The sequence below is a fragment of the Salmo salar genome, chromosome ssa11, assembly GCF_905237065.1.
Source record: "Salmo salar chromosome ssa11, Ssal_v3.1, whole genome shotgun sequence".
NCBI lineage: Eukaryota > Metazoa > Chordata > Actinopteri > Salmoniformes > Salmonidae > Salmo > Salmo salar.
The window spans coordinates 24,403,492-24,417,891 of NC_059452.1; positions in this window are offsets into that span (position 1 = coordinate 24,403,492).

Consider the following 14,400-nt stretch of genomic DNA (forward strand, 5'->3'; position numbering starts at 1 on the left):
AGTCCCTCGTGCTCAGCCGAACCTATTGACTGTTCTAACCTCTTAATGGAGATGGGAGGGAGGAGCAGCACTTATAGGGCTATTTGGAAGAACTGCTCGATTCAGAGTGACCCTTGGGACTAAAGCCCCCCTCATGGTGGGAGACCCACAACACTCTTTATGAAACAGGCCCAGGAAATATTTCCTCATGTTCGCAACATTCAGCACTAAACTGGTACACCGGGTTTATATATTTTTTACAGATTGTTAAATCGATAGATTGAGTGATTGTTAAATGGTTGCTGTGAAGACCAGCATGATTGCTAAGAGTGGTTGCTTAGAAGGCACAGATGAATTGTTAAGGGCTTCTCCTCTTGCATTCACTGCTAATTGATACCAACAGTCAGTAAAAAGATGACCTTCAATTCAAATAAATATTGGCAGAAACTGAAAGGTTACAGTCTCTGTTACACTTCCCTGTGTCTCAGCATGTGTCTGTGCATTAACAGAGAATCCTGTCACCCTGTCATGCCAATTGAATTAGCTACCTTCACTTGCCAACTAATTTACAACTGAAGAGATGAGTAACTCCCAATTCAACTTCATTAACTGTGATTAATTCATTACATGTCCCTTCCCCTAAACCCTACAAAGGTAAAACTATGTGTTAGCATTCCGCTATTGTCCTGGCTTTATTTCCATTTAGTAGATAAACTAATTCCAAATAGAATAGGCCTGGGCCTCCCGAGTGGAGCAGCGGTCTAAGGCCCTGCATCACAATGCCAGAGGCGTCACTACAGACCCGTGTTCAATCACGGGCTGTATCACAACCGGCCATGATCGGGAGTCTCATAGCTCAATTGGCCCAGCGTTGTCCGGGCTAGGGGAGGGTTTGGCCAGGGGGGCTTTACTTGGCTCATCGTGCTCTTGTGACTCCTTGTGGCAGGCCGGACGCCTGCAGCCTGACCTTAGTCGTCAGTTGAATGGTGTTTCCTCCGACACATTGGTGCAGCTGGCTTCCGGGTTGGCAGGTGTTAAGAAGCGCGGTTTGGCAGGTCATGTTTCGGAGGACGCATGACTCGACCTTCACCTCCCGAGCCGGTTGGGGAGTTGCAGCGATGAGACAAGATCAAAATTGGGGAGAAAAAGGGGGTGTAATACCTTTTTTTTATATATAATAATACATTAAAAAAATTGGCCTACTGTCAATACATAGTTTTGTCACATTGTCAAGTGTTGACTGGTGCCCTGGAGAAAACCAAACTGCCACCTTTAAATCAAATATATCTTCAGCTGCTGCTCAATAGCATTTAACACCCGATGAAAGGTACCAGTACACAGGGACAGGACTAGAGAGTTTTTTCAACACGTCTGTTTTTTGGTGCCTCTGTGAGGCGTATTTCCTGGTTTCTCTGCTAAACAGCAGAATGTTTGCAGAAGCCATGGGGGCGGAGCTCCTTTGCTGATTGATGGCACCTTCTGGATCAGCAGAGGATAAACAATCAAGGGGGAGGGAGCGTGTAGACACAGACACCCTGCAATTACACCATGAGCCGTGTCCTGGCTCAGCCCATTGCTTTCGTTAATTTGACAGGCTCGATAAATGTGTCACCAGCCCCTTAAATTATGTTTTCTCCCAGCCAACCAGCCAGAATGGTCATGGTTCTCATCTCATAGCAAACAAGGGGAACTGACCCATAACCCTCTGTGTGACCATCAACCCATCTGTTATAACTAAACTGTCTATCCCTACTCTGTCCTATATGATTATTAAGGCAAGAGAGCAAAATAGAAGTGTCTGTGTGAGTGAGTGTGTGTGTGTGTGTGTGCGTGTGTGTGTGTGTGTGTGTGTGTGTGTGTGTGTGTGTGTGTGTGTGTGTGTGTGTGTGTGTGTGTGTGTGTGTGTGTGTGTGTGTGTGTGTGTGTGTGTGTGTGTGTGTGTGTGTGTGTGTGTGTACGTGGTGTGTGTATTTACATGTATGTGTGGTGTTAGTGCATATCAGAGGGTGTATCTACATAAGAGAGTGTATGTCCATATGCTCAGTGGTTTAAAGATGACTGCTCATCTGTGGCTGGGGGACAGGTGACATAGGGGCCTCGGGGGACCATATGGGGAGGCTTTGGGAAGCCAAAATCACTCTTTGATGACTGGGGCAGCACTGGGGCCCATGAGACCCTCTGGGCTTTATAAATAACATCATGTTCTCCACATACAGCCTCCATGATTCACTGAGGAGCTACTGAAATCATTGTCCGGGGACACAACACCCCCAGAGATGATAATGTGAAGCACACCTATCATGCATTTCAGCATCTCTGTGCATAAAACACTGAATGAATGAATGAACTGTCAGTTGTAAAGCGCAATGAACAGTACAACCCACACAGCCCAACCCCTTCTCCAATGGACCACTGCTACAGATCTCATCTATAATTTGGAGGTTTCATTACATTTGTGCAATAACACACGAAGCTACCGACTGATTTTTTATTGACTGAACTCTGTCGTTCGGATTCCAGACTGGAACAACTAGAATGTAGAATCTTATTAGTGCAATGTCCAGGTTTCCTCTGGCATCCCTGGACGATTCCAATCTCATATCGCATGTCCTCTCCCCAGCCATCTTCAGTCATGAAAAGCCACGGGACTTTTTCACATTGTTACATGAATGATCATAGTAAGGCAGGACGCGCATTTGGCAGGGGAGAGGCCTGGATTGGCTGGGTGAGAACCCGCCTCTGGTTCTGGCAATGTGATAGAGAGTGGAGGGGATTGGCACGTGTTGCTGAATTGCATCACCCCAGCTGGTAGGTGTTGGCCCCCCCTCATCTGTGTGAGATATGAGATGTGCGTCACAGGTATGAAGCCACGGGAAAGTCTCTGGGGTGTGGCACGATAATGGTTAGAGGGCTGAAGACACACGCACTCCGCTTCATCTGGCTTCCTCTCAGATCACACTCTACAAGACCTGCCTACACAAGCAAAAACACAAGCATATAAACAAACACACACACACACACACACACACACACACACACACACACACACACACACACACACACACACACACACACACACACACACACACACACACACACACACACACACACACACACACACACGCGCGCAGACAAATGGACAGGTGCTCTCCTCTCTCTGCTCAAAGAACTGACCTCTGTACGTAGTTTTCCATTAGTAATATTGTTGCACACAATACTGTCTCTCGTACTGTTTTCAGAATGTCAGTGAATGCAATCTTCAAAGGATATGCCAGTGTTTGTAGTGCAGCCTGCATCTAGAGTAGCATCAAAGGAGATGTTTACAGGATAGAAGAGAACATATAAGGGAAATGTTTTTCAAGAGGACAGGTAAAAGTGAGAATGAATATGAATATTTCGTACTATATTCTCATAAGAGGATTCAAGGACATTGGTTCGGTGTTAGAAGCATTCATTTTTCAGAATGAGACACAGCGGGTTTGGGAATATGGGTTTGGGGATGTTTTTCCGTGTGAGAGATGATCCTGACCTATAAATAAAATCACATAAAAATGTACCACTAAATAAAAAGGAGAGGATGCATCACATGGTTAGAAATTGAAAAGGGTTTTCTATGATAACATTCTGAAAAGCATTGAAAATCTATAAAAGGGAAATTGCATTATTGCATTATTCATGCCAAGGGAATGACCATGTGGTAGCATGTTACAGAAGATGGGATGGAAGACAAAAACCTGCATGTACAACCAATGCATGTCAGAAAAGCACCAAAGTCTCTGTGTGATGGAGATAGCGTAATGATCTGTTTCAGCACTGGACAGCTCCACTGCCACCAACCTGACAAAAAAATGCCAACTGAGGAATGGAAGGGAAAAAACAGATGTGTGTAGGGGATGGAGAATGACAGGAGAAGTAGACGGAGTAGAAAGAGTGAGACACAGGAAGGGGGGTTTCAATTAATGGAGCTTAGGTACGTGTGTATGGGGGGGGTCTACTGCCAAGAGTTTCTCATTCAGCCCTGCATGCCTCTCAGCCTCTCAGGAACTCTTCACCAGATGGGAGGTAGGGAGGGGTGGAGGGTCGCGAGGGTAGGGGGGCTCTCCTGAACCCCAAGCATTAGGCCTCCCTTTGTCCTCTTGGCTGTCACCGATGGCAGCGCAGTGGGGTAACACAGGCAGGCACACTGCAAATCTCATTAAAAAGTGAGAGGAGTGGCCGAAGGAGGCTTTAGGAGGCTTTCTAATAACAATACATGGGGAAAGCTTGCATATTGGATTCAATCACAAACATCTGCCCCCACCGTAACTCACTCTATCCACAAAAGGTCTTCAATAACCTCAGCTACTTTAAGGATATTTGTTATGAAATGAAGAAAGCATCACAGTGTTATAGACATTTTACAAACTGTCGTATTTTACCATGACAAACACAAAACAAGACTGTCTGTGACTTGTGTTACACATCACCAGCATTTTAAGTCAACCAGTTTTACAGAATGATCTTCTCTTCCTTTCAAACAAATGTGTTCACTTGTCAACCAACCAACACAACCACCCACACTCACAAACACTGCCCTCCTCCCTGTCCCTGGTCCCCTCCGCCTACCCTAGTCCCTTCCTCCACTTTCTCCCTCTATGCTTTATTGATTTAATGTTGTCACCACACCTCTCTATCGGATTTCATTAGTCACAGTGAGGTGACACATCAGATGGAGGGATCTCAGAGAAGGAAGAGGACAACACAGGAGTGACAGTATCACAGTCTCCCATCTTGTTCAGTGTTAAGATGGAGCACAATGTAGTACTTAGGGACTGAATGGTTATATTATACTGTATGATATTGTCTCCACAAACTTAACTGAGGGATGATTTCCAATGTGTGTATGTCTCTGTAAGTGCAGGTGGTCCTCCTTTGAACACTGCTCATTCGTCACGTCACTGACCCTGAAATTTACAGTTTAACACAGTGAATGGGGGATTCAACAACCCTGTCATTTCACTCATTGTAAGATTACACACACACACCGATTGGCCTATCATCCAAACCCTATCAATGTTACAGCCACTCGGATAACCAGATGAATGGCTAGCTCTTTCCTCCTGGCAGATACACTATTCGCTGCCAAATAATTTTAATTGTCTTCTGTCTTTTCAGCTTCATGATTCCATCTTTCTTGCATTTCTGTGAGCGTTTTGGTGCATTCCAATTGTCACTGGGCGATTCAGTGAGCTTCCTGATCTATGTTCATTCATTTCTTCTGGATTTATATTCGATTTTGTTTGTCTCTCTTCTTCTGTCCTCGGTTTTCAACTCTCTTTCATCTCTCACTCGCTTTCCTTTTTCTCTGTCCTGCTTTAATGAGCATGGTGTTCACTGCTGGGGCGTACTGTCCCTTTAAGAGCGGAAGGTGTGAGCGCAGACACCTTGTGATGAGTGAGAGGGAACAAACCATAGAAAATTAACACATACAAGGGGAGGCACACAAGAGACAGTGCCTTGACATTTACTGAAGAGAGAAAGAGAGTGCAGTCTGATTCTCTCATAGACAAAGACATGTGCAAGAAAACCGCACAATATAGCGTCTCGGCACCTAGGCAGAACTATAGAAATCAGCACAGAGTATGCTAGATAAAGAAGGTGTCAGAGCATAATGTATTGAGTGGGGGACAGAATCAGAAAAGGGTCAAGATGAATGTCAAAATGAGTCAGATTGATATAATATGTATGACCACTGTCGCTGTATTTCTCTGATTATGTCCATTCCCTGTTCATCTGCCCCTCTCCCTCCCCCTCTCTGTGTTTGTCACTGCATGGTGACTCAGACACAGCAGAACTGCTAGGTCTTACATGATATGAAATTAGTCACACTGCAACCGGACGTTATCTAGCTCTCTTTCTTATACACACTCATACACACTCATACACACACATACACACTCATACACACTCACACACACCCATACACACTCACACACACTCATACACACTCACACACACACACACACACACACACACACACACACACACACACACACACACACACACACACACACACACACACACACACACACACACACACACACACACACACACACACACACACACACACACACACACACCAAGCATTTAGACTCCCTCAGTACTACCAACCCTCCCCTGCAGCTCGCCCACAAACAGCCTGGCATTGACAGTGAGCTGGCGTACTTATCAAAGAAACTCCATCACCAGACTGTGCTCTTCCAATGTACCTAGACACCTGAATAAATACATCAACTGATTTTAATGATGCTCTCTTCACACTGCCTTGACCACACATCTCACAGGATGAATGCACACACTGGCTGAGGCTGTCAATCTACACGCCTCCCCTCAGAGACATCCTGCTCTCTCTCTGTCTCTTTCTCCATTTCTCTCTCTCAAATTGAAAGTCAGCACTGCATGGTTGGTATGTCAGCTGTGAAAAACCGCACAGTCTTTTAAAAGTATTTTCTTTGGTCTCGAAGGCCAAGTCAGTCAAGCACAGGCCTTCAATTGAAAATAAAAGTGCCCACTGCCCCCAGATAGAATGTGACCATGAAAGGAAAACTGTTCTGCAGAGATAGGCCTGAGAAGAATGCTTGACATTCTTTTGTCATTTAGCTTTCAGTGACATTATGAGCACTCTGGGACGGTTGATGTTGCTTTAACAACTTGGTGCACAAGCTCTTCAAAGTGCCCTCGCAAATTGATTACTTACTGCCACTCCCCTCCTTCAAATAAACATGCACGCTGTTCTCACAGACCTAATGCTTAAGTGTCTTGTTACTGTTGCAGATAAAATCATGTCCCCTGAACGGGTATTGGCAGACATGTTCGTACTGTTTAGAGAGAAAATTATGATGGGAGGGGGAGATATAGGGAGGAGTGGGGAGGAAGGAGAGACAGGAAGGAGGCAGGAGTGGAGAACAAGGAGGGCGAAGAAAGAGGGGTGGGAGAGGGAGAAAGAGCAGGAAATAAGGAGGAGGTGTGGTTAGGAAAAGCCTTTGTAGTCCATCTGACTGCTCCCTGAGTAGCGATGCAGCTCCCACATGAAAGTGAGGTGTGTCATATGTGGCTGGCTGTGGCACGACGCCACGTCACACGACCCCTGAAGTCTAGCCAACAAATAGGCCGTCTGGAAGCCAGGAACACAGGGGACCACAGACAACAGACGGAGAGATGGCAGGGGGAGAGGGAAAGAAAGAGGAAGAGAGGGAGAGAGTGACCGAGTGAGTGAGAGAGAGAGAGAGAGAGAGAGAGAGAGAGAGAGAGAGAGAGAGAGACAGAGAGAGAGAGACAGAGAGACAGAGAGAGAGAGAGACAGAGCGAGAGAAACAGTAAATTATATGACACATAATGGAAATTAGTAGTGAGAAATGTAGTGGAACAGAAGGCTGTGGCACAGCATACATGTAGTATATGTGTTCCCCTCCCCATTAAGGACAGAAAATGAAGCACACAATAAGGGGACTGGAAAGAGGCAGAGCAGTCAGTGCTAGTTTGATGTGAAACCAAGTGAATATGTGCCGGCGTCTACAACGCACCACAACAATACAGGTCTTTCTCTACCTAGTGAGAGGGTCTAGTTTTAAACTTAAACCCTGACTCAGTGAGACTCAGCGAGGGTCTGTGTCCCTGTGTGTTGGGTTGCTCATCAGAAACCTTGACTCAGAGAGGGTCTGTGTCCCTGTGTGTTGGGTTGCTCATCAGAAACTCTGACTCAGAGAGGGTCTGTGTCCCTGTGTGTTGGGTTGCTCATCAGAAACTCTGACTCAGAGAGGGTCTGTGTCCCTGTGTGTTGGGATGCTCATCAGAAACTCTGACTCAGAGAGGGTCTGTGTCCCTGTGTGTTGGGTTGCTCATCAGAAACTCTGACTCAGAGAGGGTCTGTGTCCCTGTGTGTTGGGTTGCTCATCAGAAACTCTGACTCAGAGAGGGTCTGTGTCCCTGTGTGTTGGGTTGCTCGTCAGAAACTCTGACTCAGAGAGGGTCTGTGTCCCTGTGTGTTGGGTTGCTCATCAGAACTCTTGACTCAGTGAGGGTCTGTGTCCCTGTTTTTTTAAAAAAAGGTATTATGTTTTTTACCTTTATTTAACTAGGCAAGTCAGGTAAGAACAAATACTTATTTTCAATGATGGCCTAGGAACAGTGGGTTAACTGCCTTGTTCAGGGGCAGAATGACAGATTTTTACCTTGTCAGCTCAGGGGTTTGATCTTGCAACCTTTCAGTTACAAGTCCAACGCTCTAGCCACTAGGCTACCTGCCGCCCTGTGTGTTGGAATGCTCATCAGAACTCCTGACTCAGTGTACCTGTGTGTGTCTGTATTAGCAATGGCAGTGTACATCCAGTACATGACTAGGTGTGTATGTGTGCATGTAGAATATTTGTGTGTCCTTGTCTAGTTCTCTTTTTCTATACACCTTTTGTCCATCTTTTCAAAGCTGAGATAGGTTGTCATGGAGACCGGGACAATTGTGGAAAAGGAAACAGGCAGAAGGGAGAAATCCAGTTGTCATGAGATACTCTGAGATTGTGGGGTCGAGGAGAGAGAGAGAATGAGAGTGAGAGCGAGAGTGAGAGCAGGAAGACCGCAACAGCGACAGAGAGTGGTGAAACCACAGGCACAGCTGAAATCATGCTTTCCTTTCTCTGCTCAGGCCAAGTGGCGTAAATGTAGATAAGAGGACAAGTTGAAACCATATGCACATGCACACAGACACCAGTCCTGAGGAGGCTTGGCTGGGACCTTCCCTAGAACCTGTGGTTGTGTCTGCTCGTCATGACCAGGTATCCTCCAACATGTTTAAACAGGCTTCCACCATCGGTCATAACTCAGGGACCAGGGGTATACTCCTTCACCTGATGACAGGGGTTAAGAGACCGAGGAGTGATAATATAGCCATCACAAGCACTCCATCACATGATAATCACATTTCAGTGGCACTCCATTGCTTCCACACTTTAAGGATAATCTTGTTAAAACCGAGTGGTCGGCATCCCAGTGATAGAGAGAACAGGCAGCCTCTCTCATACAAAGGCTCATGGAGCAGCCAATGTCTGAATGAATGAATGAATGCACAGTGTGGAGGAGTAAAGCTTTTGTTGAGTAACCTTGGTGCTGGAGAGCAACAGTCATGCAGTGGTTGGTTCAATAATCTTTTTTTCCTTGTATTAATTGCTGAAAGATTGGTTCATTTCTGATTAAGAATATACTGAAAAAGGAAAAGCTGAAATTTCACTAGAATTAAATGTGTTGGTTGTATTATAATGTAATCAAATATAATATTCCATTATGATGAAGTCATTAAAATGGCATGCAGGGTGAGGCTGGAACCTGAACGCCACAATGGATAAATGCATTGGAAAGAACTTGCTTAAAATGATTCACCAATATACTTCAATACATCCCCTTTTGTCAGGAATGGATAATCCAAGCAGAACTGTTTGTATCCTACACAGCATATCATATTATGCTGTCTCTCTAGACATTTCTCCTCCCTTTTTCTTGGCTAGTATGCTGAGCAGTCTACTAAATAAGTAGCTATGTCTCCCCTGGTGGCTGGTTTAAACACTGCAGGATCATGAACATACAGTACTGCATCTAAAATATCTTACAGATGCTATAGAGAAGAACATATTGCTTTATTTCTGCAGAGCTTAGTGACTCAATCACCAAATAATGCCATTGGATAGTTTAGTTTGTCAAATTCCGATCCCTACTGAAATATTTGTAATTTCCAGTCCAAGGCTACCTCCGTCTCATTTTCCATGTAAGATCAGCATTGTACTGTGACAAAGCAGACAGCCAGTGTAATTACTTTAGAACTGTACCCTGCAGCTACTGACCTGCCGCCCTGGCAGCCCAGACTCCAGTAATATCAGGTTCATTTGTCTGGCAGGACTGACACATTATCCATTAGACTTTTTTATGAACGTCTCACAACCACTCCTATGCTGTCTTTGAGTTTGATTGAATTTTCCAGCACTGGTTAATTAAGAAGAGGACAGCAAGCTGATTAAAAATGAATAAGTTCTGTTGAGAGCCAGAGTGAAAAATAACGAAGTACTTCTTTTTTTCTACAACGGCAGACAGAAAATACTTTCTGACTGGCATTTAATATGGCAATGCTTTTCCACTGATTGTGTTCAGTATTTAGTGTGTGAAACATTACTAACAAGTTCAAGGGTGCCGTCATCATACACAGGGTGATCTGGAACTACATGCACAAACAAAAATGCATGATTATTAAAACATATTAAAACATTGCCCATTAAACTTCTATGGTGAAAATGGTATTACTTGAGCGCAGCATTTACCCCTGAAAACGAGATCTGTCCATTCTAATTTGACAGAGTGATGAAACATTGGTCTATACTTAATACGTGTGAACCCATCTGATTGTGCACGGGTTCTCTTGACCCTGGGGACCAATTTGAGTGGTGCACAGCACAGGGTTTACTGGATTTCCATCACCCCCATACACCATATTTGGGGAGACACTAATGCTTCTGGTTGTCTTGGCAACATGTGATGCCATCTGTCTGGGTCCTGCTCACTGATCCATGTAGTGTATCTGAAACATTGTTTTTAAGACAGTCTCTGTTCACCCTCAGCCATTGCAAAAACAGAGAACCATGCACTTATGTTTTGAACAGGGTAGTTTCACTTCCAATAAATTATCCTATAACAATACATCTGAAGCACAAATACTGTAGTAAACATTTTACAGCAAAATTTGAATTTACTTTGAAGGATTTCAAAATAGGACATTTTGGCAAAACACATTTTGAAATCCACAATGAACACATGCTGTTTAAAAAAGTGTATTATAGTACATATGTTCTACTGTATAAGCCTTCCTGTTGAAGTCTAGTTCCAGACGCTCTACTGTTAATGAACTCTGTTGGTGCTTCTGAGTCATTGTTAAATGGGTTTAACATGCCTTTAACACACTGGCAGCATGGCCAATACACACACACACACACACACACACACACACACACACACACACACACACACACACACACACACACACACACACACACACACACACACACACACACACACACACACACAGATTGATTCCTCAGGTCACATGAGACGAGTCCCAACTTCAATCTGTCCATCATGAGGTCAGCTTCTTCAAAACTCTCTCAAAGCAATCTTTCAGACAAACATTTGTTTATGTAAATATATTTGCTCTCTCTCTCTCTCCCTCTCTCTCTCTCATTAATAAGCACACACATATACAGGAGTCTGATGGGCTGAATGTTAACCAGTGCAAATTAGGGAATGGGCTAGTGGCAACTGAGAAGGGGTGTGTCTGAGGGGTTTATGGGCACAAGAGATCTGTCCCCTGGGAAGGAGTGGTGGATCAACCCCACCTGCGACCCGACCCTCCTCCTCACAGGGGTTAGCATGTCAGCGCCTCAGCGCACACTAGATGGATAGCTGCCCTTAAGCTGCACCCCCCCACCCCTCCCTCTCTTTGACAAAAAGTGCAATTACTTCTACCCCCCTCTGCTTCAGCACCAATAAACTTGATATTAATGAGCCTGTAACAGGGGCGGGAGAGAGGATGTAATATAGCTGGTTTACCAGCTGATGTCATCCGGAAACAGGGAGGTGGGAATAGTGGGAGAATGGTTTGTACTGGGCTAGCATACAGTGGGTACACTCCATAATTGTCATAGGCTACAGACAGACCTGCAATATAAATCAAGAACTAAACTGTCAAGACTGTTTCCTTTATTTTGATGTGTAAACTGAATTGAGAATTATGGACATATGATACACTATACAGTTGAAGTCCGAAGTTTACATACACTTAGGTTGGAGTCATTAAAACTCGTTTTTCAACAACTCCACAAATGTATTGTTAACAAACTATAGTTTTGGCGTGTCAGTTAGGACAGCTACTTTGTGCATGACACAAGCAATTTTTCCAACAATTGTTTACAGACAGATTATTTCACTTATAATTCACTGTATCACAATGCCAGTGGGTCAGAAATGTACATACACTAAGTTGACTGTGCCGTTAAACAGCTTGGAAAATTCCAGAAAATTATGTCATGGCTTTAGAAGCTTCTGATAGGCTAATTGACATCATCTGAGTCAATTGGAGGTGTACCTGTGTATGTATTTCAAGAGCTACCTTCAAACTCATTGCCTCTTTGCTTGACATCATGGGAAAATCAAAATAAATCAGCCAAGACCTCAAAAAAAATATTGTAGACCTCCACAAGTCTGGTTCATCCTTGGGAGCAATTTCCAAATGCCTGAAGGTACCACGTTCATCTGTACAAACAGTAGTACGCAAGTATAAACACCATGGGACCACGCAGCCGTCATACCGCTCAGGAAGGAGACATATTCTGTCTCCTAGAGATGAATGTACTTTGGTGCGAAAAGTGCAAATCAATCCCAGAACAACAGCAAAGGACCTTGTGAAGATGCTGGAGGAAACAGCTACAAAAGTATCTATGTCCACAGTAAAACGAGTCCTATATCGACATAACCTGAAAGGCCGCTCAGCAAGGAAGAAGCCACTGCTCCAAAACCGCCAGACTACGGTTTGCAACTGCACATCGGGACAAAGATCATACTTTTTGGAGAAATGTCTTCTGGTTTGATGAAACAAAAATAGAACTGTTTGGCCATAATGACCATCGTTATATTTGGAGGAAAAAGGGGGGAGCTTGCAAGCCGAAGAACACCATCCCAACCGTGAAGAATGGGGGTGGCAGCATCAATGGCTTAAGGACAACAAAGTGAAGGTATTGGAGTGGCCATCACAAAGCCCTGACCTCAGTCCTACAGAAAATTTGTGGGCAGAACTGAAAAAGCGTGTGCGAGCAAGGAGGCCAACAAACCTGACTCAGTTACACCAGCTCTGTCAGGAGGAATGGGCCAAAAAACCAAATTCTAATTGAGTGTATGTAAACTTCTGACCCACTGGGAATGTGATGAAAGAAATAAAAGCTGAAATAAATCATTCTCACTACTATTATTCTGACATTTAACATTCTTAAAATAAAGTGGTGATCCTAACTGGCCTAAGACAGGGAATTCTTACTAGGATTAAATGTCAGGAATTGTGAAAAATTGAGTTTAAATGTATTTGTCTAAGGTGTATGTAAACTTCTGATTTCAACTGTATATACAAAAGTATGTGGACACCCCTTCAAATGAGTGGATTCGGCTATTTCAGCCACAACTGTTGCTGACAGGTGTATAAAATCGAGCACATAGCCATACAATCTCCATAGACAGTCATTGACAGTAGAATGGCCATAATGAAGAGCTCAATGACTTTCAAGCTGGCACTGTCACAGGATGCCAACTTTCCAACAAGTCAGTTCGTCAAATTTCTGCCCTGCTAGAGCTGCCCCGGTCAACTGTAAGTGAAAATGTCTAAGCGCAACAAGGGCTCAGCCGAGAAGTGGTAGGCCACACAAGCTCACAGAACGGGGCCGCCGAGTGCTGAAGTGCGTAGCTCTGTCCTCGCTTGCAACACTCACTATCGAGTTCCAAACTACCTCTGGAAGCAATGTCAGCACAAGAACTGTTCATCGGGAGCTTCATGAAATGGGTTTCCATGGCCGAGCAGCTGCATACAAGCCTAAGATCACCATGCACAATGCTTGCCGCCATTGAACTCTGGAGCAGTGGAAACCTCTGGAGTGATGAATCACGCTTCACCATCTGGCAATCCGACGGACGAATCTGGGTTTGGCGGAAGCCAGGAGAATGCTACTTTCCCGAATGTATAGTGCCAACTATAAAGTTTGGTGGAGGAGGAATAATGGTCTGGGGCTGTTTTTCATGGTTTCGGCTAGGCCCCTTAGTTCCAGTGAAGGGAAATCTTAACTCTACAGCATACAATGACATTCTAGATGATTCTGTGCTTCCAACTTTGTGGCGACAGTTTGGGGAAGGCCCTTTCCTGTTTTAGCATGACAATGTCCCCGTACACAAAGCGAGGTCCATACAGAAATTGTTTGTCAGAAATTGCAGTCTGTGTGAAAGAACTTGACTGGCCTGCAAAGAGCCCTGACCTCAACCCGATCGAACACCTTTGGGATCAATTGGAACGCTGACTGCGAGCCAGGCCTAATCACCCAACATCAGTGCCCGACCTCACGAATGCTCTTGTGGGTGAATGGAAGCACGTCCCTGCAGCAATGTTCCAACATCTAGTGGAAAGCCTTCCCAGAAGAGTGGAGGCTGTTACTGCAGCAAAACGGGGACCAACTCCATATTAATGCCCATGATTTTGGCATGAGATGTTCAACAAGCAGATGTCCGCATACTTTTGGTCAGGTAGTGTATGCTCTCATCCCACTTGATGGTTATCAATGATAAACAGTGCCCTTTACTGCTAAAACTGATGAAAAG